The sequence below is a fragment of the Corvus cornix genome, chromosome 5, assembly GCF_000738735.6.
Source record: "Corvus cornix cornix isolate S_Up_H32 chromosome 5, ASM73873v5, whole genome shotgun sequence".
NCBI classification, from domain to species: domain Eukaryota; kingdom Metazoa; phylum Chordata; class Aves; order Passeriformes; family Corvidae; genus Corvus; species Corvus cornix.
Window position 1 is genome coordinate 11,769,927 of NC_046335.1, and position 24,228 is coordinate 11,794,154.

At 42.9% G+C, this 24,228-nt stretch overlaps 1 protein-coding gene across 11 annotated transcripts in view; it reads right to left on the bottom strand.

The window, feature by feature from the left end:
• Positions 1-24,228, bottom strand: part of EVL (Enah/Vasp-like) — a 121,362-nt gene that overhangs the window by 27,050 nt on the left and 70,084 nt on the right. Inside the window, exon 1 of one of the 11 annotated variants that reach the window (XM_039552659.1) lies at positions 3,685-3,812. The exons of the other annotated variants lie outside the window; for them this stretch is intronic. The gene's annotated coding sequence lies outside the window, so the exon portion shown is untranslated. Of the gene's footprint in view, positions 1-3,684; positions 3,813-24,228 lie in introns of those variants that run through there. 11 annotated transcript variants of the gene reach the window in all.

The window sequence follows — 24,228 nt, forward strand, 5'->3', positions numbered from 1 at the left end:
ATCCTCATTTCCAGAATAGCTAACAGGAATTGACAGTCACAGGTAGGTCGTTATGGAGAAAAAAATAGGAAAACATCCCATTAACTATAGCAGGTATAAAATGCTGCCCTTGTTCATATCTGTTTTTTTAAAACCATTATCTATTCCATTCACTAGCAAGTGAAGAGAGAAGCAATCCAACACATTGATTCAGAAGCCTTCGTCCCACATTCTTGCTGTAATGACTTCTCCTGATTTAACAGCCCTGACTAATGCTGGCATCTCCTCAACCTAATGGGTCATTTCTCTCAAATATTATCTCAGCCTCCTACTGCCCACCTGACAGAATTAAAAGCAAATTAAAGAAAAATGATCCATCAATGCAGTACAACTGCAAGTGGTTTCCCAGCACAACAGGATGGCGGCACAGAACATCTCCATGCAAAAATGCCCTGGCGCGAGCATCCCTTCCCCCTTCCCAGGAGAGCTCCCACAGGAGCACGGCATGCAAGGGACAGGACGTGCAAGGCAGCGGGGAGATTTCCATCACCTACAAGACATTCGGCACAGGATGATGCAGTCACAGTGGCAGAGGCAGAAGCAGTGCCAAATCCATTCCCTGCTGACCATAGTATGGCCGCAGCCGCCTCAGCGCACTCCCTGTGGCACCCTCCGCATGCCCGGCACTCCCCGCAGACCAGGTTTCACCAGCTGTAATCAATCCCCCACTGCAGCAGCACAGTGGGCCTGGCCACTTAAATATTTAATTGGACCCTTTTCCTTACCTATCACAACACTTCGGGGTGTCTGAAGCCAGACTTCATTGTCTGGACTTTCACATAATACCGTGAAAGTAAGAAAAGTTGCATTTTCTGCCTCCTGCCCCAATCAGATTGCCCTGCGTTCACCTACATGCAAGCAATTACAATAAAAGCAAAGTGTGAATAAACAGAATGTTCAGTTGTCCTGGGGACAAAATGGCTGCAATTGAACGTGCAGGATCAAGTTCACTGGCAGAGTAGCTTCTGAAGTCAAGGAGGTGCAGTGATAAATGTTGAGCACTAGTCTTAAAATGTAAGTGTGAACAAGATGGCTTCAGAAATATGTATATCTGGCTTAAAATCCCCATCTGCTATTAAATTTTCAGTACTCTTCATCATCCCATCATCCCAGATCTCCTCTGATTCCAACACTTCACTCTTTTTACTTTGCCTGCTAATCACTTTCCTCGTCTATATTTAAGTGTGGCAGGTCTTCTAGAGGCAATCCAGTTGAAATTAATGGAGAGTTTGCATGAGGAGGATAAACAGAATATTTATTTGCTCTCCACCTCTGCCTTATCACCTTTGATCCATTTCCTTCCCTCCTCCTTGTCTTTGCATTATTCTGTCTGCTGGGGACTTCACACAGCCTAATGCTCTACTCCTCAAGCAGACTGATAGCTGGTTTAGGGAATGTGTCTCCATAGCTTCTGCGACATTACTCTGATGTAGATCAATTAGTGTTTTGACCCACTGAACTCAGCTGCTAAGTCTTCTATCTAAATCTGATTTTTAGAATATGCTGAATAAAAATGGTAAGTTTCTATAAGTTACCTATGGTTACACCAGGAGAAACCCAGGTGGAACAAGTTCATAATTAGCAATGTACCAAAGCCACTCCTATCCTTCTCAGACAATACTTACTCATCACAACTCAGTAGCTGCTCACTCTCCGTACCTGCCTCCCACAACATTCTCAGAATGACTGATATGTAGATATTCTGCTAGCAAAGCTGCTTATCATATGTTTTCTAATGCTTGCTGCTATGAATTATTTATGACCCATTTTAAGTCTACAATATCAATACCTCTCAGGTATTCCCCACTATCAGATGGAGCAAAACAAGCATTAAGTAATCAATATCTGCGACAGCAAAAACTCTGTTAATACCAAACTATCTTTTTCACTATGGCACATAGATGGTCTAAACTCTACCTCTATTTGCTCATTGTTTTCTTCTTGCTGGCTTATCAAGCCATTAGAGGCACACCAGAAACAGGAGTATTAAATTCAAACCCGAGTGTAAATTCAGGGTCTTACAGCCATAAATGCCAATGGTTTTGTGTAATTACATTCTGAGGATTTAAGAAGATTTGGGAATATATTTAAATGAACAAAAATAGCATTAAAATTGTAGGCCATGTTTTATATTCAGGACTCTGGTTTTCCTAGAGAACACGGTATCAAACCATTGCATTCTCAGTTTTGAGAGCACTTCAAATCCTTTTTGTTCTCCTGTGCTTTCTTGCTGTATCTCACACTGAAGGACTGAAGGGAAGCATCTGGCTGATGTAAAATATCACCTCCAAAGTGCTCGCTTATCCTGCAACACCATTGGAACCACCTGCTCTTTCAAAAGAAAACAGTATTACACAAATGTAGGCAATTTAAAACACTGTATCAAACTAATGAAAGAATCTGTAAACCCAGAGAGGTACAACTTAATTCTGTCATAAGAATGCATCTAACTCTTTCAGTGACTTATTTGGCCGAGACTATGTCACCCCGTATTTTCTTTATTATTTGCTTACACACTTACCTCTTACACAGTGAGGTTGTAGTTTCTGTGGGGTTAAATATGGTCATGACTAATAAAAAGCTAAAAAACATCCTTGAAGGCCAAACAGCATCTCAGAGACTCTCAAACCGATCTAATAGAGATTAACCAACTCCTGCAGATCCTTTGGCAGACTTACCACCTGCACAACAAACTCCCTGCCAACAGTCTGCCATGGAGCCAGAAAACCAGTGAGTGGGTGTGATAACTCCTGCCTCCACCCCACCTCCACCCTCCTCCCTAAAACTGATGTAATATTTTTAAATAGCTCATTCAAACACAATGTGGGGCAGCAGAGCCAGGGTCACCATGTGACTAAGTGGCAGAGTAGGAGAGCACATTTGGTTTGGGAACAGGTTCTCTCAGCAACTCCACCATCACTTCTGACTTGGAAATAAAGATTGGTATCCACAATCCCACCAGCAAGAGAGTGACCCCTTGAAAGTGGAAATAGCAGCATGGCCCACAGGAAAAATAATTAAAGACCCTCAGAAGGCAGTTTCCCCAGAGAGTATGACACAAGCCACCACCTTTTCTTCTACTTCAGGTAAACAAAGTTATGACTTGCTGGACACTATCAGTGTCGATCCAAGTTTGGGAAAAAACCCCAATCTGGTGCAGCCAAAAACATTGTAAAAATACTTTCATAACACCTGCACTGGGATTCCTAAGCTGTGATACATGTGCCACCAGCTGCATGCTAGTCACTTAGAAGGGATACTCTATTGTGCAGTACTGGGCATAAAACCCCCCCAGAAATCTTGTAATTTCTTATTAGCATTACTTGCCTTTCCCAAAGGTTACAGGCCAGCTTGCCTGTGGTAGCACAGATGATTCCTGAATGAGGAGCACTTGCAGATGCTGTGCACCTGAAGAGATTTTAAGTAACAATTCAATTGACCACCTCTTACTCCTGTATATAAAAAAAACCTTGACCTCATTTTGAGCATGAACCAATACCAGCTGCCTGGAAGGCAAGCACTCCCCCAACTAACTGCTCCTGTAATCCTTGCAACAGGAAATCAATTGTGCAAATTGCATTTTGACAAATATAAATCATTACTGACAAAAAGGCTGACAAATCCCTCTTGATGCCCAGCGCTTACCTGGTGCAGCAGCCCGCTAGAAGGAGAGGTGCTAGAAAAATGCTTCTTTTTTAAACAGTAGTTGGAAAACACTAATTCCACAGTCTGCAGCAGTGAAAAAAAAGGACAGCTCTGATCCTGCAAGTGGTAGCAGGCAGGCAGGTGACTCCTACATGAAGCCTTTTGCAGGAAGGCTGTAATTATCTGGTTGAGCACCTACTGATTGTATCTGGAGACTGTGTGCATAGGAGCCAATATGCAGCTGATACAACTCATGTCATTTTACTTTCTGTACATTTTGTCCCTGATTGAAAAGGTTGCCTTCCTTCTTTATTCCTAATACCTATTATCCATGCTTGAGAAGGCACTTAACAGCACATTAGACAGCTAAGAACCCAGAGGCCGTGCCAAAACTGAAATAACACTATGAAATGAATTGAGTGCTTGGTTTCATTTTAGTACCACTCTGAGAAGGTTTGTACTTTAGAAAGCTCTGGAAAGCACTCAAGAAGGAGAACAATGAACTTTTAAGTTCCTCAGCCAGGCAAAATATAAGAAAAAAGCCATTGTCATGCCATTGACCAGATCTTTGCAGTTCTTAAGATGGAAACTCATTTCTGGTATTAAGGGTCAGTGTCAGATGTTTTGTTATACCTGTAGAAGCTGATTATACTGAACAAGCCTTAAATTTTTATATTGCCTTTTTCTGCTCTCAACCTCCATTTCCACCATCAGTTCCAAAGGACTCCTGGGTACTGTCCCAAGGAGAGCTGAAGTGTTTCCCAGTAGTACACTACGCTTTCGGGATGGCTGCTATTCCACAGACAATGCACTCACTTACCTTAGCAATTAGGCTTGAGTAAGACTGTACAGAGCAGATTTAAGACCTGGGAGAAAGCAGCCTGCTCACCTCCACATTTTGTCTCTCTGGAGCTGCTCCCTGCATGGAGGCTTGGCTGAGTCCATGCCAAGCCAGGACTCTTAAGTTAATGGATCCTCTCCTGAATTTCAGTACCCTGAAGTACAGGCACAAGTGAGCAAGACCAGCCGAGAAATACAGGCTGTAACCTTCAGTTCTTGCATGGACAGCCCGGATTTAGGTGCCTGAATCAAGACCCACCCATGCGAGTGAGAAGACCCAGCTGGCACAGCATCTATTTAGAACTAGCCCCTAACACGTATTTCCAGTTACAAACCATTTTTAATGGGACGCAAGACTGAAAGTTTCTGCCAAGAAATAGAGAGCAAGAAGCATTCAGGCAAATGCAAGTCTCACAGACCAAGCCCAGAAAAACCCTGTCAACTCAAGTAAAAATTACAGTTACCAGAAAATGATCTGCATTGGAGCATCTTGTACTGATGCCATTCTCCAGTAATATGCTCTGATTAAACCATGCCAGTGTTTGTGGTACTAAATTAAACAGTATTTAAAAGACATGCTTACACTTCCCATATCTTTTCTTTGCAGGGCACTGCTAAGAGCAAAATATCTGCAAAGGAAAGATGAAGGCTGGTAAATCAGTCATTTCTCATGACAGTTGCCCCACTTACAAGTATTTAAGCTGCTGTCTGTCAGTAGCCTGTAGTATGATAACAATTAAATAGTCACTAGTAACATACCTATATTACTGCATACTGCTTTCTAAATTGCCTTCTACAAAAAAGTTTCAATCAATTTAACTGATGGGGAAATTTGAAGTCTGCTACACTGCTATTAGCATTATTTGGTATAAAGGAAGTGCAGGCATGCATTTGATACTTCTCAGAGGGCTCGACTTAATTTAAACTTGCAAATTAATTATGATCCACTTGAAAATGCATTCTCTTCCCTGAGAGTATGAACAGGCACTTCTGGGAAACCATGATGAACTTCTCCTAAGATGCAGAAAGCCTGAGACCCAGGAAAAAGCCCCAAACTCCTGTACAGAGGCTAGCAAGCACAATTCAAAGCCCTTCAGCTTTGCAAACTTCTAGTTGCATCCCCACCCTCCTCAGTTATTGGTGCCAATCTAAAAGAGGGATGAATCCTCCCCAGCCATGCGTCTCTCTGCTGATTACAGGAGAAGCCTGGGTGAGACTCAGTCCTATAAATACAGCTGGGATGAGTCCAATCCTAAGAGAATAAGCCTCTGCCAAATTACCCATAGATCCAGGGAGGGTTTGGAAAACCCAGTACCATGCTGCATTGGCTCAGCACTCTGCTCACCGCTGGTGACTCACGTTGGGTGTGCCAGGGGGAGCCTTGCAGGGGGCACGGGGAGCAAATGCTCCTTGCAGTGAGTAACAGATGCCTGTTTGGCTCTGCCCGACCTTCCACAATGGGACCTCTCCTGATAAATCAAACAGGGTTTCCCCCTCCCTGTTCATCCCCCAGAATGAGGTGTGGAGGTTTATTCATCACTGAGCTTGGGTGACCAGCTTTCTGTCCTATTATTGATCTCATTATTGAAAGGAGGCTGGCGAGGTAAGTGGTTGTGAGACAACTGTGACACAGAGCACGTATCCTTTCTCCCAGCATAGAGAAAAAGCACTTCCGAGAATGAGAGTTAAAAATAGTTGCCTTGCCTTAGAGGGTGTATTCACTTTGAAACACAGAAAACAAGTCTAAGCTGCACCTCTAATATGACAGGCACCTTTAGCAGCCTGCTCTCTGCCAAAATACCTAATTCCCTACTCTTTCTTCTCCTTAAATTTTTTACCATTTCAAATTGTAGATGCTTTTCACATGCTATGAGAAGCTTTGGGGGAGAGAGGGCAGATACAACCTTCTAGGTTACATTAAACCGAGCCTTTTTTCAGAACAAAAAATCTCTTCAAGGTTATTTCTTGAAATCTCTTGCAATCCTGTCTTTATTCCCACATTTCTTACACCAGTGGTGTTTCAGCTGCCCAGCATCCTCTTTTAGCCCTGCTCTGTGCCTGTGTCCCAGGTGGAGGACAGGCTGGCCACATTCCACCCAGTGCTGAGATGACTGAACAGTCTGGTTTGAGTATCAGCATCAGCAAGGCAGCTTGATGCTTTCAGAGCAAGGTGCATCCTTTCAAACACAGTATTTTATTTACCAGTGATGGTAATGAGCCAGTTGGGAAAACGTACCTGGGGAAGTGGTAGATTCTCTATCACATGAAGTTATTACATCAAGACAGTGACTTTCTAAAATATGCTTTCACTTGGTAAAGAATTTGTGGCCAGAATACCAAAGGTTTGAACAGAGGTTACAGTGGATGGCTTTAACGATCTCTTCTGACTCTAAAATTCTAGGAATCCAACATCATTGCTTACAGGCTTCTTTACACCAAAGATCTGCTTGACTCTTCTGGGAATCCATTAAAGCTTAAAAGCTTGCCAGGCTGAGAAAATAACCGTGATATTTCCAGCTGCTTTCCCCAGAATGTTACATTAATCCTTCCCCTGGCCCTGAGCAAGCCTTGCCACTTTACTTTCGAGCAGCTTGACAAAGGAGCATGGTTGGACTGCTCCTCTCTGTGGCTCCATAAGGGCTCCCCCCTCCCCATAAGTTTGCTCTCAGGTATTGCCAAGCCACCAAAGGATTTGGGAAGCTTTCCTTGCTGTTCCCTGACATGGGTATAAGCATTTCTTTACAAGTCTGGAAGCTGGCACCACAATTCCCATTGATGACCAAGCAGAGCCTACCAGCAGACTTAAGTGATAGCCTAAATAAGAACCACTAGGAATGTCATTCGTCATAAAGCTGAAAAACTATCAATGTCCCACTTCTCCTGCATGCAGAAGTGACAAACAGTAGACAGAGCTTGCTGCCAAGGATGGGACCTGGCTGACCTGACCCCTCTCCACCACCAGGACAAGCCCACCTGGGCACCCGAGAAACGTGAGCAATTCTGCATCGTGCTGATGAAGTTCTTAATCTACATGTCACCCAAGCTGAACTGCAAAACAAGGCTGCCTGCCCTAGTTATCAAATGACCTGAAATTCAGCACGATCATCTGCCATAACAGCTGGTTCACTGACAATGAGAGAACAACTCCTGCCTGACTGCTGAACCAGAGCCAGCAGCAGGAGCCCAGGACCCAGCACACACAGCCACCCACACCGAGATGCTGCTCCCATCCCCCTGCATGGCACGGCCTCAAAATGTCTTGTGTTCTTTGAATTCTGCACACTGACTCCTTCCTCTACATATTCATTTTTCATCTGTGTCATTAAAAAGAGATTTCAGAGACCTGGTACTTCAAAGAGGGGCAAAATAATGAAACATCCTTCCCAAGGAATTAAAATGAAGGTAAGGGTGGATCTTGTCAGTTTTCTTTCTTTCTACTTAGGGTGAAAAACTTTCTACATAAATAATACACAGCACTAGCAAATTCACTTCTTTTTACAGTAGCAATCTATATAGGAAATAGTACCAAACATGAGAATGATTGTACGAGTAAGACTTAAGTGCTCAACACAGGCAATGTTAGGGAGCTAAATAACTTTGACAGGTGTTATAAAGTTTTTTTTAGAAATTACTTATGTTCAAACACTGATACTTTTTGAAGCTGCTTTGATGTACACCAAATCGTATTTTTCTATTCCACTGACAAAAAAAATCCTAATTGTGTATTAATAAAATTTTTAGTTTTATTAATGTGAAAATTAACATTAGCGATATTTACTACTCCTTATCAATTAAATAAGCAGAATTATTTGTAGTATATCTTAAGATAGTTGCTTTTGCCCTTCTTCCCCAATTAGAAATGAAGAGTGAAAGCTGTTACTGAAGACCAGCCCCTCAGCTGGAACCCAAATGTTACTCCATTGAACCCAATGGACATAATTTCCTGCTAAACTGGACCTAGAAGATGATGTTTTCTGTGTGGATCTGTCCTCTTGGGTAAATACATTTTCCTACTCCCTGGCTGAAATGGGGAGTGAGGACTGCACATGTTCGTAGCGTTCTGTGTCTCAGTCCTAGAAAGACCAATGGGTTCACACTGCTAATGTTGTGCCTAAGAAGCATCTGTCTGATTTTCACACGTGTAACTCGTTGTAGCTCTTGCTAGAGCTCCTACGTGCATGAGCAAGAGGAAAGTATGGACTGAACATATGCCTTATTCCCTGTGTTTACTTCAAGGTAGGCTTCAGAATCCTTTCTGTAAGTGTGAATACAACCATGAGTATTTGAGTAGGGACAGACAGAAAGAATCTGAAATCATATGGCACCAAAGCTTTAGCTGAAGTATGCACGAACAAGCAAAGTAGCTAATATTAAATGTATGCTTGTATTTTTCTTGTTCTGCAGCCTTGTCTGCACATCAATGTGAATTAAACAAATTGAAACTGCACATTGAGCAGCATCAGGTCTAATGGCAGTGCAAAATGTTTCCCTAATGAATTTCAGTTTTCATATTTTCTCCTACAAGTAGTGTTATCACTCTACTGAATAAAGCAGTTTACTAATATATACGGGTATATGTGGGTATATAGGGCTAATTCATTTTAAGCTGGTTATTTTGGCTAATTATGAGAAAAGACTATGAAAAGAAACATTTTTATCTGTATTAATTTTACTTGTGGGCTACTGTCAATAATGCCTTGATTTTAGTTTTTGATGCTGTTTGCCAGGTGCTGACAAATGCACGACTGGAGTTACTCCCTGTCCTAGACAGATCATAATCTAGGCAAGTAAGTCTTGATCTCCTAATAATGGGAGTCCCTTAGCAAGGGGGACTTCAGCCCTACTCCATTAGCCAAGATCTCCCATCAGCCAGATGGGGAGGAGGAGGAGGAACACTGCCAAGCCCTCAGCCTTGTGGTGTCCTGAGCCTTGATCTGTGAAACAATCACACCAAATACACCAAGGATGGCTCAGTGAAAACAAAAACCAGGAGTCTTCCCACTGGGACTGGCTTTTGCAGCCAGAGCAGAATTCCCATCTCTACCACAATCCTTGTTTTCATCTCATGGAAGAAGGCAGTGGTTAACACATCTTGTTTAATAGTCAGCATGTGGTTGCCTGATTTGGGATGATAGGCTTCAAGTGGCAGGTGGACCCAATTCTGCAAAGTGCTGAGCTCTGCATAAAGAGATGCCAGCACGCTGCCTTTCCTGCCATTGCAAGGAGCCAAGAGCACATTCCTGAGATGTGTTGAAGTCAGCACCTCCTGTATCAGTTCCACCACATGTCCTCCTTGCCATTCAGCTTAATTATGTGTAGTTTTTTCTAATACCTGGAGGATGTTCCTCAAGAGCCTTTTCTTAAGCCCCTCTTTCATTCATTAGCTGTGCTGGAGCAGGGGCAGGACAATTGATATCTGAAGGTTTATATTATGTTTGCACCTTCTTGGGCCATTTTCTAGACCCTTCCTTTCATGGGTGAAGCCAGATCAGCATGATTTTGCCTTAGGAACTTCTAAAAAAATGTACTTTTTTAGGCTGGCAATAATAATACAAGTAAGTTTATCATAAAGCTTCCTGCAGCAAAATCTTACTCAGCCACATGCAATCCTGAAGTGTTGCTCTGGGAACTACAGACAGGCTTCTTGGGAAATGCCAGAGGAGGTGTTTGGCTTTCAGCTGTAATGCAATAGACAGCTAATTAAATGCTTTGCTAATAATAGTATCCTGTGTATGAGGAGATAAGCTCAATTACTTACTGGATTTAAGTGGAGTTTTGCAGACCTGTTGGCATATTCCTGGTAGCTAAACCAACTTCTGCTTAACAATAGAATTCACTCTCCTTTCTATTTCTCTAGTTTAGATGTATCATTAATGAACATAAAATGTCAGTGATGGAAAGAAATAAACAAATCTGACATTTCTTAGCTAAAGCTCCATTACTGCATAAAAAATAACCATCAATACAATAATGGCAGACATCACACAAAAACCTCAAGAAAAGTCAATGGAAATCCTCCTACTGACTTAAGGAGAAACTAGACAACATCTAGGATTGTTGTCACCAAAATATGTTTGCAGTTTACGTGGAATCAATGGACCACACAATGCTGTGAAATTCAGTACTTTCAACAGATAATCGTCAACACTTTGACAGTGAGCAGGAAAACTAGAAGGCACTTTCCCAGATTCTTTGGGAAATACACAGCTTTCCCACTGTCACAGCTGTTCTTAGATTAAGATACCGGACTTTTTACCCTTCACGCTCCATATTCTCAGAAATCACAGCGATGATTTGCAGCTATAGTACACAGCCTAAATGAAAAGAAAAATGTATTGTTCAAGGAACAATAATGCCATTTGTCTCATCTCCTTAGGGCATGCCTACTCAACTCAGCAGGGCCATGCAAGAAAACTATTGACACAGTGCCATGATCAAGGGAGGGGGTTCTTCCCCTCTACTCTGCTCTTGTGAGATTCTACCTGGAGTACTGTGTTCAGCTCTGGAGCCCTCAGCACATGAAAGACATGGACCTGTTGGAGCGGGTCCAGAGGAGGCCATGAGGGCTGGAGCACCTTTCCTAGAAAGACAGTCTGAGAGGGCTGCGGTTGTTCAGCCTGGAGAAGAGAAGGTGCTGGGGAGACCTTATAGCACCTTCCAGTACCACCCAGAGCTGACAAAAAAGATGGAGAGGGACCTTTTACAAGGGCATGGAGTGATAGGACAAGGGGAAGGGTTTTAAGGTAGGAGGGTAGGTTTAGATTAGATATAAGGAGGACGTTCTTTAGTGTGAAGGTGGTAAGGCACTGGCACAGGGTGCCCAGAGAAGCTGTGGATGCCCTGTCCCTGGAAGTGTTCAAGGCCAGGCTGGATAGAGCCCTGAGCAACCTGGTTTAGTGGAAGGTGTCCCTGCTAATGACAGGAGGGGTGGAACTAGGTGATCTTTAAAGTCCACTTCAACCCAAACTATCCTATGATTGTATGATTCTATGATCCTGTGATCCACTGGAGGGTGATGAAGATGGCTGGAGGCTGCAAATGGCACATGAGGAAGGGGCCAGGGGAGTCATCTTATTTGGCTCAGAGAAAGGAAGGCTGAGGACCAATCTCAGTGTGATGCCAACATCCAACTGGTTCACGATGGAAAAGGCACAGCCCTGGAACAAGGGTCTGGTCACGTGGAGAAGTTTCCACCCCTGGTGATTCTCAAAACTCACTGGATCAAGGCACTGAGTAACCTGATCAAATTTTGAACTTAGCCTTGCTTTAAATAGGTGCTTGGACTTGATGTTCTCCAGAGACCCCTACATAACACTGGGGAAATTAAGGGAGCAGGTATCACTAGTGTCCACAGCATATGGAGAGCAAATAAAGGAGCTTCAGCTGACCATGGTTTTTATTGCAAAATTACTTATCTATTAATGGCCTGGGGTCCACTAAGCAGCTTCTAGGTCTTAATTAAGGTAGTTATTTAAAAGATAATTCACATTTACTACCTAAGTATACTTAATAATCTCCTAAATGGTTGCCTGAATTTGAGCTCTTCTGTAACAGATGACCTTCTATAAAACAAGGAACCAAAAAGCAGAAGGATGCTGACTTAGTATTAAAATTCCCCACAGCACCAAGCCTCTAAAAGACACAATGCTACTCTACTCACTACAGCAAAATAGTCCAAACCAAAATATTTATGTTCATTTAATAATAAATAATTACATGGGACTGTGAGAACTCAGGAACTTTGGCCTTGAACACTGCAGACTTCAAAATTTCCAAGTGAGGTTAAGTGAGCTAAATGATGACAACTTCTCCAGTGCTATTCTACTCTTTCTGTGTCAAGGAAGAGTTGTTCTAAGTTGCAATTTCTCTTGTAATTAAAAGGGGGGGTTGGTACAGATAAGGGCCTGTGCTTCAAAACAACACTCGTATTTGGAAAGGAACAGAAAAAATGCAGAGCTAAAATAGACGGTGGCAAGAAAAAGAAAAGAGAGATTGAAAAACCAAAGCAGCCAGTGGCTTAATGAAACTTGACTTTGAGCTGCATAAATAAACACAGCTACAGCTTCTTGCAGAATTTAGGAAAATGCCCTGAGCACATGAAATGTGGTGGTTACCATGGCAATTTACATACAGTCATACATCAGACAAATCCTGTAACTCTTTTCCAGTTTAAACTCCCAGTTGAAAATACAGGATCAGGTACACAGAACAAACCTCTTGCCCACCCTGGTGAGAGATTATTCACGTCCTTCCACAGGGGTCGGCTCACACCCTGTGATGAGTGACCACCCTCCACAGCACAGGGCCTTACACTCTGGGAGCAGCTGGTTGCTCTACACCTCTGCTCTGCCTGTTAAAAACATGTGTGTTCATGGAGAGTAGCACAGAGCAAACCTCCTTCCTCTAAGGGATGTGACTGAATACAACACAGAGCTACTCCTTCTACCCCTGCCACCTCTTTGCATGGCATCCTGTTCCATGGTGATGTACAGCAGCTCCTGTGAACCTGCATACTGCACTGCTATCTCCAGGACCCAGCACTGCTCACTGCATCAGCCTCCTGGCATGGGAAGATCAACTGTTGGTGCTTTGTGCCTGCCTGGATGCCCAGAGTGCCCAGCCTTGTCCAAGCCCTGCTTTGTCTGGGGGCCAGGTGTGAACAGCTATGAGAATCCCTGCACAAACAGGTGTGTATCAAGTCTGACTGGGGTGGGGCTAATTTTCTTTGTAGCATCTCATAGGGTGCCATGCTTTGGGTTTGTGTCTAAAACAGTAAGACACCAAAGTGTGTTATACTCCTTTTCAATTTCCCAAATTAGGAAAGATTTGGGAAAACCAGGAAAATTAGAGAAAGGGCAGACAGGGTAAAGGGAAGCTGGGGAGCAGCTGCCAGGCTGAAATGGCAGAGGAACCTTCTTGCCCTGCACTACTCCCCTTGCATGTCCTCCCAGCTGACTGTGGGTAACACTGCTGCATGTTTGAAGGTGAACTGAGGATGAGGTAAGCATGTGCCTGCTCACGGAAGGGACACAGGCTCTAGGGCCAAGAATGGTGACAGCCAAGGGAGCAGGCATCCACCACCTCAGCTAGCAGGTGATGATGCTCCACTGATTTGGCTTGCCTGGGAGCCTCCCTGGATGTGGTGCTGGCATTGCTGGAGTCCAGGCAGCTCAGCCCTGAACACCCCAAGCAGCCCTGCAAGAGCTTCAGAGAGGGTTTGTGCAAAGACTCTGACTCAGGGACAAAAAAAGAAGAAAGAGTCAATACATCTGGACACGATCTGAAAGGATGAAAAGGCAAAAAAAAAAAAAAGTTGTTCTCAGGTCTATGGCCAGAGGGAAAGTAAGGAGCAAAATGGTGAATGAGTCATGGCTCTCAGCTGCCAGAGCCATTAACAGAGAGGGACAACAGCATGAGTGAGGGGTTGCATTGGAGAGAGCACCTGGGTGCTGCAGATGGGAACTGTGGCTGCACTCAGCTCTATCTCAAGGGCATCCCTCCTGGAGGTCTTTCTTCCTGGTGGATAAACACGCTGCACAGAGCTGTCGTGCTGGAGCTTGACATCCTGAAGAACAAACAAAGGTGCGTTTGACTGGAGATGGGAATGACAAGAAATATCGAACAACAGGGAAAGGCAGAATCAGAAGTTCCCCTGGTGATAAAGGTCTCTCCCTGTCAGAGATCACACTCTCCTCAGCAACACCCACAACCACTGGAGCTGAAATCTCACTAAAAACACTTGTATAAACTGCTTCTTACCTGTGCTAATGCAGCCATGCCCTGAATGGCACAGCTCATGGCAGGAGTGTGCTGTACTGACCAGCTGGAGACAAGGCTTGTCTCCTTCCTGCCCTGGGGGTTTAGGAAACTTGGGACAGAAATTGGCAGCTCACTGAGTCCTCTCCAGCCTCCTGACGCCGACACTTTGCTCTTCTTCACTGCAATACTGCAACGCCACTTGGGATCCTACCTGGACAAGCAGGCGAGCATATGCTTAAACATAAACCTCTGAGCCATCGCTTTTGACAGCTGGACTGGTCATGGCCAAGCACCCTCAGCTGCAGGCTGAACCTGGGCTGCAGGGAATAGACAGAAATGATGCACTGTAACAGCAGACCTGGAGGAATCATTATATTGTGTTCCCACTGTAACAGCTGAAAATAATTAATTTTCAGAATACGTGTATGTGAAAGGCTTTATGCTGCTTCTGTGCCAATGCACAAGGTGTTCTGTCAGACTTTCCCCACCTGCCATCTCTTAGTGTCCTAAAAAAGGATGAAATGAAAACAGGATTTTTTTTCCCTCAGCCTCTTTACAGTTCACAAGGAATCTTCCAGTATCACTTAGCAAATGAAATTGTACTTCCTTCTCCCCTAAACCCTTCTCCAGTGTGAATTTTAATTCAAATAAATCTTGGCAGAATAATAAATCTATTTAAATGTTGTATTTTTCTCTGAAACATCGAGTGCTTTTAGGATGATTGAACTGAAAGACTAGAGACCAAACCCTATCCTTTTCTCATTGAAAAGGCTTGATTTGGACCAGCTGCATACATTTCTGGTTCCTGACTAGCTGATGTATTTTGCTTATGTTTTCCATAACAAATTAAAAAAAAAAAAATCAATTACAACAAGGAGAAATCAGGACAATCCACAGGGCAGGCATTTTGGTTTCTCTTCTGAGACCAACAGAGACAGATTTTTGGATGTATACTCTGGACCAGCCAGGGGCAGACAGAGAGCCAGTACTCACAGGCTCTAAAAAGAGCAGACAGGTTTTGAAGGACATGGAACACTTTTCACTCCCTGAGGCAGCACAAAGTGTTGAGCTGCTTGGGCCTTCCCAAATAGCTGCACAGCCATCACTTGCTCATTCCTGGGCTGGACTTCTGTCCAACTGGAATGTGAACAAGGAAACAAAGGATGGAAAACGCAAGGAAAGTGCCCCATCCTCCTGCTAGTCCCCTGAGCAGCTCATCACTCCATCCCATACAACCTGACACACACTTAACCAATACACACACATGACTGAGCTTGCTTTAAATAGTACCATAGACTAAAGACATCCTCAGTTCTCAAGAAAGCACCAGGAGACAAAACGCTGCTGGAGGCCACAGCAAGTCTGCTGCCTGCTTGCCACAAAAATATAAGAATATTCTGATAAACCAATTATTAAATCCTACATGCCCCATTAAACTTACAAATGCACTGTTCTAAGATGGCACAACAAACCACCACCAGTCCTCTGCTGAAATATGCCATCCTTTTTGTCTGGATCTTCTCAGGAAAAGAAAAAAAAGAGAAATAAGCATAAATACCACACTTTACAACTGGAAAATAAAACAAAACAGAGGTGTAATTGCATATCTGCCTTCTTTCATGCTGAAATTCATTTTCTAGTGGCTCTATGAATCTCTTCACATAGTTCAACTGCAAGAGAAAGGTGGAGGTGACCAGACAGGTCGGCTGAGTTAGTACGTGGAGAAAGCCTCTCATGCAAGAAGCTTTAACACAGGTCGTTCGGAAGAGAAACACGCACACTATGATCATCTCATGTGCTACCCTCACTCTTCAACAGGAATAGATCGCATTTTATAAACCTGTTAGTCTCAACAAATTTGGCTCCCACCAAACGTGTAAATCAGAGGTCACTGCACAAAGTCAGTGCATTGTTCAAAGGCCATGTAAGAGAAGGAGACCTGCAGGATTTACAGTATACAGCAACTGAGGTTCACACATGAAAAAAACCTGCAATTTTATTTCTGGCTACAGTGCAACTACTCAAAATTAATATTAGCTAACTTCTTCTGGATGTATAAATATTTTATCCCACTGTGGTCCCTTCCAACCATACCCATTCTGTGGTTCTGTCATTCTGTGATTCCCCACTTTCAATCCAGCCAGTGAAAGTACTGACATCTGCTTTAGCAACCATGTAGCTGTCTAATTAATATTTATCATTACTATATTTTAAAAACAATAGTTTAAAGATATAAGCAGGGGAGAGCTACATGCAGTTATTTTTATTTTGAAAAAGTGGAACTGAAAAACTTTTCAGAAAAACAGACCAGCTGTCCAAGGCAGGACGTGGTAGCACTTTGTAAGCACCATTATTCACATGATTGTTTTACTTCCAGTGAGTACTTTGGCTGATGGCAGCCCAAATCACCCCTTCCAGAAGACACAGCTGAGCCAGCTGGACTATTTTATAAAAAGCTTCCTAAGTAGAACATGAACAGAGACATTGACTTAAGCAATCAGACACAGTGTCCAGATGAGATGCTGGGGAAAAGCTGGCACCTAAACACAGACCCAGTGAATTCCAGTGTGACCAGGGACATCCTGTGGGATGAAGAACACTCTGGGGAAAGAGTGGGATCTCACCTCAAATCTGTCACAAAACTTCACGTCTCCTGAGGCTGGTTTGTGCCTCTTCTCACACAAGTGGTAACAGGAACAATGTACCCAAGCTCTGCTAGACCACAAATCCTGGGATCAGGCAGATCAAAGCCTGAGGCAGGAGATGGCTTTACCCACAGTCCATGTCACCCATCTGGCTGGCACCACGGTGTCTGTCTGCTATCAAAGATTTGCTAAGCAGAGCTTGAAATACCAATGTGACACATAAAACTTCTCAGTTTCAATGTTAAATGCCACTGTGCAAGGGGTAGTACCTCTTGAAAGTTAGGAAAGTGCCCATCCCAGACAGGGAGTGGTCACAGGAGTACAGCAAAGAGCGTGGGGCTCCCCAGGAGCGGCCACACCAAAACCAGAATATAGAGGCTCTTTTGAACCTCTCTCGTTCAGGTCAGAAGTCCTTTGCAGCAATACTTACTTAGCTGGTGAGATGTGAAGGGTTTATTAACTCTTTACTTATTTTAGCAAAGCAGTTCTGAGGTCCAAGTGTGAAGATGTCTCTGAACAGCAGGATGGGCTGCTGGTGTCACTCGCTTGTCACCCAGACCAGCTGGGCAGGTATTTACGTTTTACCATTCAGGCCAAAGTAGTACATGTTCACATCACAGACAGAAAGGAAATTTTAAGATGTAGTACTAAAAAATTGGAATTTTTAAACCTAGGGACACCAGGGGCACCAAATATTCACACCTTGCGTAGTAACACGACATATCATTAAAGCACATTATTAGAGACAACTTTGTATTTAATAACTGGTTTGCTTTGTTCACCATATTCTAATACATAAATACAAAGGCAACTGCTGAACAGCTTTTGTCAAAACTTGTTTGCTTTTGAAGGTTGTCCCTTAAAAGAAATTTTAAAAATAAATAATTTTTGCAATCTTGGTGTGAACAAATCTATATAATTTTTTATATATATATAATTCCAGATTTGTGCTGTGCTATACTGGAAGAGAATAATTATGATAAGGTTTCTTCTCTGTATGTTCAGGCTTACCAGCTCAATGTTACTTTTCCTCAATATCTGGTGAAGGCTCCCTTAGTAGATCCCTCTCGCAAAAAGTCGTGGTAGCAGCACACCTCCTCCCAGGATCAAATATATATAGCAAGGATAGCAGACCAGGCAAGAGCAATTCAGTGGCAGAACTGAGCCATGGAATACCTTTAAGAAGTTGTACTATTTTTAATCAATCATCTTAGCTGAGCTGAAAAATTGTGAAAGTAGCCATTAATAACACCTCAAGGAAATTTGGGGGAACAGACTCGCAATATTATGAAAAAGTGATACACTGACACTTTAAATAGAGATGTTGTGAAGTAGCAGGGTCACAGCAGTCTCTTACTATCATCAGTCAGAACCAAAACAGCCCTGACCATGTTCATAAATCCTACAGTAACTCACATTTGGGATAGGGGAGCATTTTATCTCCTTTTCTAACCAGCATGTTTTACTGGCAAGAGCTAACCTCTCACTGAAATACCACGAAGCCCATTTCATACCATCAGCACATCCCATTACCCTCTGGCTCAACATTATTTTCACATTTTAATAATTCTTCTCAATGTGAAGTACAACAGCTGAAAATCCACTTCTTCACAGAAATTTTCTTTCCTTACTGAAGTATTGCATGAAATAGCGTTTCCCTCAGAACGCTTCCTCAGAAAATCCTCCTGCAGAAGAGGAGGCTGAACTGGGCACAGAGCAGGAGAGGTCTGAATCCTACAAAGCAGCACTTGTACCTGGCACTTAGCAGCTCAGTGCTCTCAGTTAATACTGGAATAGGTTGTCTGGAGGAGCTGTGGATGCTCCATCATGGGAAGTGTTCACGGTCAGGTTCAATGGTGCTTTGAGCAAACTGAGCTAGGGAAAGGTCATAGAATCACAGAACCATTCAGGTTGGAAAACACCCTGTCATGGCTTCAGTTGGGATAACTTTCTTCCTCGTATCTGGTTCAGTGCTGTGTTTTGGATTCAGTATGAGAATAATGTGGATAACACAGATGTTTTGGCTGTTGCTGAGCAGTGCTTACCCTAAGTCAAGGACTTTTCAGTTTCCCGTGCTCTGACAGTGAGGAGATGCACAAGAAGCTGGAAGGGAGCATGGCCAGGACAGCTGATCCAAACTGCTGAAAGGGTATTCCACAGCATAGAGTGTTGTGGTCAGTACATAAACTGGGGAAGTTGGACTGCGAGGGGCTGATCACTTTTGGGGGATATTTCCGAAAATCCCTTCATACCCAAGCTGTGATCCTATGAATAAAATTAGTGTATGTTCATATATTGTGTTGGTGTTGTGCAGACTTTCAGTAAGAAATACACCAACGTTTTTTGCACTCCTGGTGTGGGTGATCACTTTGCAGAAGGCTGGTGTGCTGGTTCCAGCTGCAATAATGTTCTTCATAGTAGCTAGGATGGAGATATATTTCAGATTTTTGCTGGAAATTACGTTGATAATACAGGGATGTTTTAGTTGTTGCTGAGCAGTGCTTACACAAAGCCTCTCACCCCATCCCACCAGTGAGCAGGCTGGGGGTGCACAAGGAGCTGGGAGGGGACACAGCTGGGACAGCTGACCCCAGCTGACCCAAGGGATGCTCCACACCATGTGGTGTCACACTGACAAAGACAAAACTAGGGGGAACGTTGGCCAGGGGCTGCTGCTCAAGGACTGGCTGGGCATTTCATGGCTGGTGAGCAATGGTTTTCACTTGTATCACTCATCTTTCTTGGGTTTTATTTCTCTCTGTGTCATCTTCCCCTTCGTTACCTACTTTTTTTTTTTTGAGAGACGGCTCTGATCGTGACTGCAGCGATGGGATGTGGCACGGGAAGCTGGATCCACACTGTCTGCTGCCTGAGACACAGGAGATGAAGCACCATTCCCTGAGGGGACCAGTAACATTAAAGGATAGGCAGCTCTGCTTTGTCTTACCAATTGTAAACTTTATTCCCTGTGGAGCCAGAATGACCTTTAATTTCTTTGAAATAAAAATCTGTGCAAATACGGTGAATAACTTGCATGTACAATGTGCTATCTATTTTTATATCCATTCCAAATACAGAAGGATATTAATGTATTGGAGTGTGTGCTTCCATCTGATAATATAAAATTTCACTGCAATTCAGCACAGAAATCCACCAGAAAATCTCATAACTCTCATAACTGCTATCTGTGTTTAATTCACATAGGGCATGGCATAAAACCTTAATCTGACATGCAAATGAGCTTAAATCCCTGCATAATACTCTCTCTACACAGTCATCATTGTAAATGTGCCCTCATCTTTACCACCCCAAAATAAAGATCTATTCTGACAAGACAAAGCCCTGCTGATAACTTCTGAAAGTCAGTTAATGAAAGACTTTAATGAAAGTCAGTGTCATGACAAAGGGCTTCTTTCCCTCTGCAAGGCATTTGAAGCCCACAAGGTGCAGCTCTTAGCCCTCTTCTAGAGATAGTTTCATGCCAAGGATTCCTGGCTATTGTGTTGTTCGACCACAGTCCTATGATTTTGGGGATTTAATTCTTATCCCATGTCCTATGTGCCTTGTACACAGAGCCCTAAAAAAATGCACCACCTGATTGGTTTCCAAAGCATCTCCTTTCAGGAGAACTTTATGTGCTGTGAAAATAAATACACCATCCCCAAACAGCTCTGTTTGGTTGGGTTTTTTTTTTTTTTGGTTGGTTGTTTTGGGTTTTTTGTGGTTTTTTTTGCTTGAGTTTGGATTTTTGTTGTTGTTGTTTTGTTTGTTTTGTTTTGCTTGGTTGGTTGGTTTTGGGTTTTTTTAATGCTGTGCACGAAGAGGCCAGCACAGACACTATGCTTCACCCTATCAGCCAGTCAAATTTTGCTCTTTTTAAAAATAAGTCATTGATAACATGATCAGAATACTTAAGCAAAAGCACTGGAAGACCATTCCACTACTGACAGGGAGAAAAAAAAGATTGATTTAAATTGCCTCCAGCAAACCACCCCTGTTGATAAACCCATGGCAGAGGTCAAACCCTGAACAACTTGGGCCATGAAGGAAGGAACCCTAGAGATTACTAGAGTTCATCCTTAAATGCTCTCATGTCAACAGGAACTCACATGAGAGGAAAAACATGCTTCAGCTGAAAAAATGAAAGAAACTAAGATTGAATGGTAACTTCTGTAGGCACTGAGCTCAATGAGAAGACTGAAACGTGGTGAGGAAAGCCCAGTGAAAAGCATTTCAATATCTCCAAGCAAGGTTAAACTGGAAGAAATAAAACCACCTAATTTTAAAGCACATATGTACATCATCACTTTCCCAGTGTTGCAGAACAATTGAAACAAAACCCCAAAATCAGCTGATTAGCACAACAGACACTTTCAGAATCATGTGATAAAAACCCCAAATACCCTACTCTATCTATTTCTCACGTAGTATGAGAAAATACCAGTTTAATTGATGTGGTGTGAAAGCTGACAATATGTTTTGCAGTTTTGTTTAAATAGCTAGTGTTCTCACATTAGCTGTAAATGAATTTTGACACTAAAAAGAAATGTAATAAAAATAATGTGCAATCCAATAATTCAAGATGCTGCTGACCAGGACTCATTGCTGCATTACTGTTTGTAGTGCAGATATGAAAAATGAATTTTTGGTAGAATTTTGGGGTTTAATTAAAATATTTAGCTTAAAGACAATTTTTGAATTCACACAGAAATGTATGGAGGTTTGAGTCTCATTAAAGGCTATTCCTTTTCTTTAAAAATATTGTATTTCCTTTCATCTTTAAAAATAAAAGGGGTATTTTTACAGTTTTGTAAAAAGCCATGAATTTGAGCTTCAAAATGGAAACACAAAAGAATGTTTAGCTTGAATTTCTCTTTATGTTGAATCAGAAATCTGGGGTTTTGTCATTGCCTTCAAGATTACCAAATATTGTCATTTACATTATGTGCATTTGAAAACAAAAAGTGAAGCAAAATGTAATTTCAGAATGAAAGACACATCCTTCATCTCTTCAGGAAGGTGGAAAGTTCCTCTTTGGTTTTAGTAAAATAAAAAGTACAACCAAATGTAACACATTTCTGTGAAAAAAAATTTGGTTTCCATTAAAAGCACCTTGGAAACCCTTGGTGTGGACCTCTCAGTGAGTTCCCCAGGCTTGAGGCACCTTAAGAATGCTCCAGAAGAAAAACACAGCTCTGTGTCATATCTGTAATTTAACTTTGGAAGCTGAAGAGACCCTACAGTGAACGTAAGCCATGGCAGTGAAGTGTGTGAGAAAACCTGCAAACCTGCCTGCAAAGCAGACTTTGGTGCAGCTCCTGCACCCTCAGGCCTCACTGATGCACCCAACACGCTGACCTTCACGGCATGACCAAGAGCACAGCTCTGCACACTGAGGTTTTTGCCATGGTTTCTCACTGTACTGCTGCAAAAAATAGTTTCCCTGCGTGTTACACTTTGCTCCTGCCCCCAACTCAACAGCTCACTTTGGTGGCTGTCTGCCTCTACAATGTTCTGCACCATTTGCAGCGTCAGGGAAAATGTTATTTAAAAATACAGCGGTGTTGAAAGATCTGACTGTAATATAATGTGATGTAAGACAAGAAGTATATACAGCATGACCCTCGTTGGGCAATTTCTGGACACACCAGTAAACTCTGATAAGCAAAAAGAGGTGCACTCTCAGGCTGATGAGAGAATGTAAAGCCACCCAGGGGCCATCTCATCTGTAAGAAAATCATTGCAGTAACAGTCAAAAAACAAAAAATGCAGTTACTCTGTGCTCATAGGAATATTACAGCACAGAGCAAAAAAGGAACCAAATGTCAGCTCATCTGAAGAGCCAAATATCTATTTTCAAGCTTTAAAGTTGAAATATTATATTTAGAATAATCAGAAAGGTCAGAGAGATGAGAAATGAAATAATCAGCAGGAAGCATAAGGCATGCTTCCCTTTGGATCCTCACCTTTGTTACACTTTTCAAATCCCTCTTCCTTCCACAAACTAGGGGTAAATAACTCATTTATCTGAGCCAGGAGTTTTCTTGCTGACTCTGACAGAATCAAGCTTTCTCTTGGTGCCTTCTGTCTCCACTGCAGATCCAGAAACTTGTCCACACACCCAGGCCATGCATCTCCAGAGCTTTTGGCTCCCTACATCCCTCTACCCCTCCCTCCCTGATCGAGGGTGCCTCTCCTGCTGCACTGTGCATGGTAACTCTTGCCAGCCCTTGCATTAGATGTGCCACCCTTGTTAGTCATCACCAGCACTTAGTGCTTTGGCAGGCTCCAGAGGACACTGAAAGGCTCTTTCTTTGTGTCCAAGTTCAGTTAGCCCTGCTGTTTTGCTGATTCAAAGTGTTTTCTTTTGCATTTAGCAGGGATCCTGTAAGATCTGCTGGCAAAGCATCTTGAGAAGTGAAACTGCAAGGTATGTATTTGTAAATGGTGCAGGGGAACCTGGGGACCCAGATTCAAATGTGCAGAGTCATTTCTATTGTGGATGCCAATGGTGAGCCAAAAAAAGAAAAAGCAAATACTCCATAATCTAAAATGCCTTAGAAGGGATATCAATTAAATTTCAGGACAATCCATATTCAAATGGATTTCTAACATCATCCAACCTTCTGAATGTCCTCCTGCTCCTGTCTGCAAAGCACCAGACCAGCACAGAGGTACCTGCAGTTCCTCCTCCTCACTCTGCCACGCTTCAGGAAATGCACCATTTCTTCACAAGAACGAGAAATGTGCATTTAGCAAGTTTAAGCAGTCAAAAGAGGTGATAACCTCAATGATTTTGACCCCAAGTTTATTTTTAAAGATGTGAAAAACCCCAAGATACTCGTCAGTTCATCTCTCCTAGCGTGCTGTATGGCACAGCGGATGCTCACAGCTTCCCAGGCGCTGCTCTAACCACCAGAGGGAGTCCCTGGAAACCAGCACCGGAGGAAGCGGAATTAAAATTCATGTTTTCTGCAGAGATCTCCAGAATACCAATCAAGACCAACAGATAGAGCAATCCATGCAAATCTGATTGACGGTGATTGCTTGGCAGGGTTTGGCTTTTCTGTCAGTAGAGGTGGGGCAGAATCTCAAACGCAGCGCCAGAACCTGAATCACGCTGTGTCCTCCTCAGCTGTGCAGCTGAGCACGTACAAGGGCAAAAGGCTGGACGCTTGGAGACCTAAAATCACCTATTAGGAGATTATCTCCTTCCTGAACTGCAGTACGGCCCCATGCTGCTCCGTTCTGTCACACTTGCAGTTTGCTCCCTGCTGTGTGGCAGGACTGTGCAGCTTGT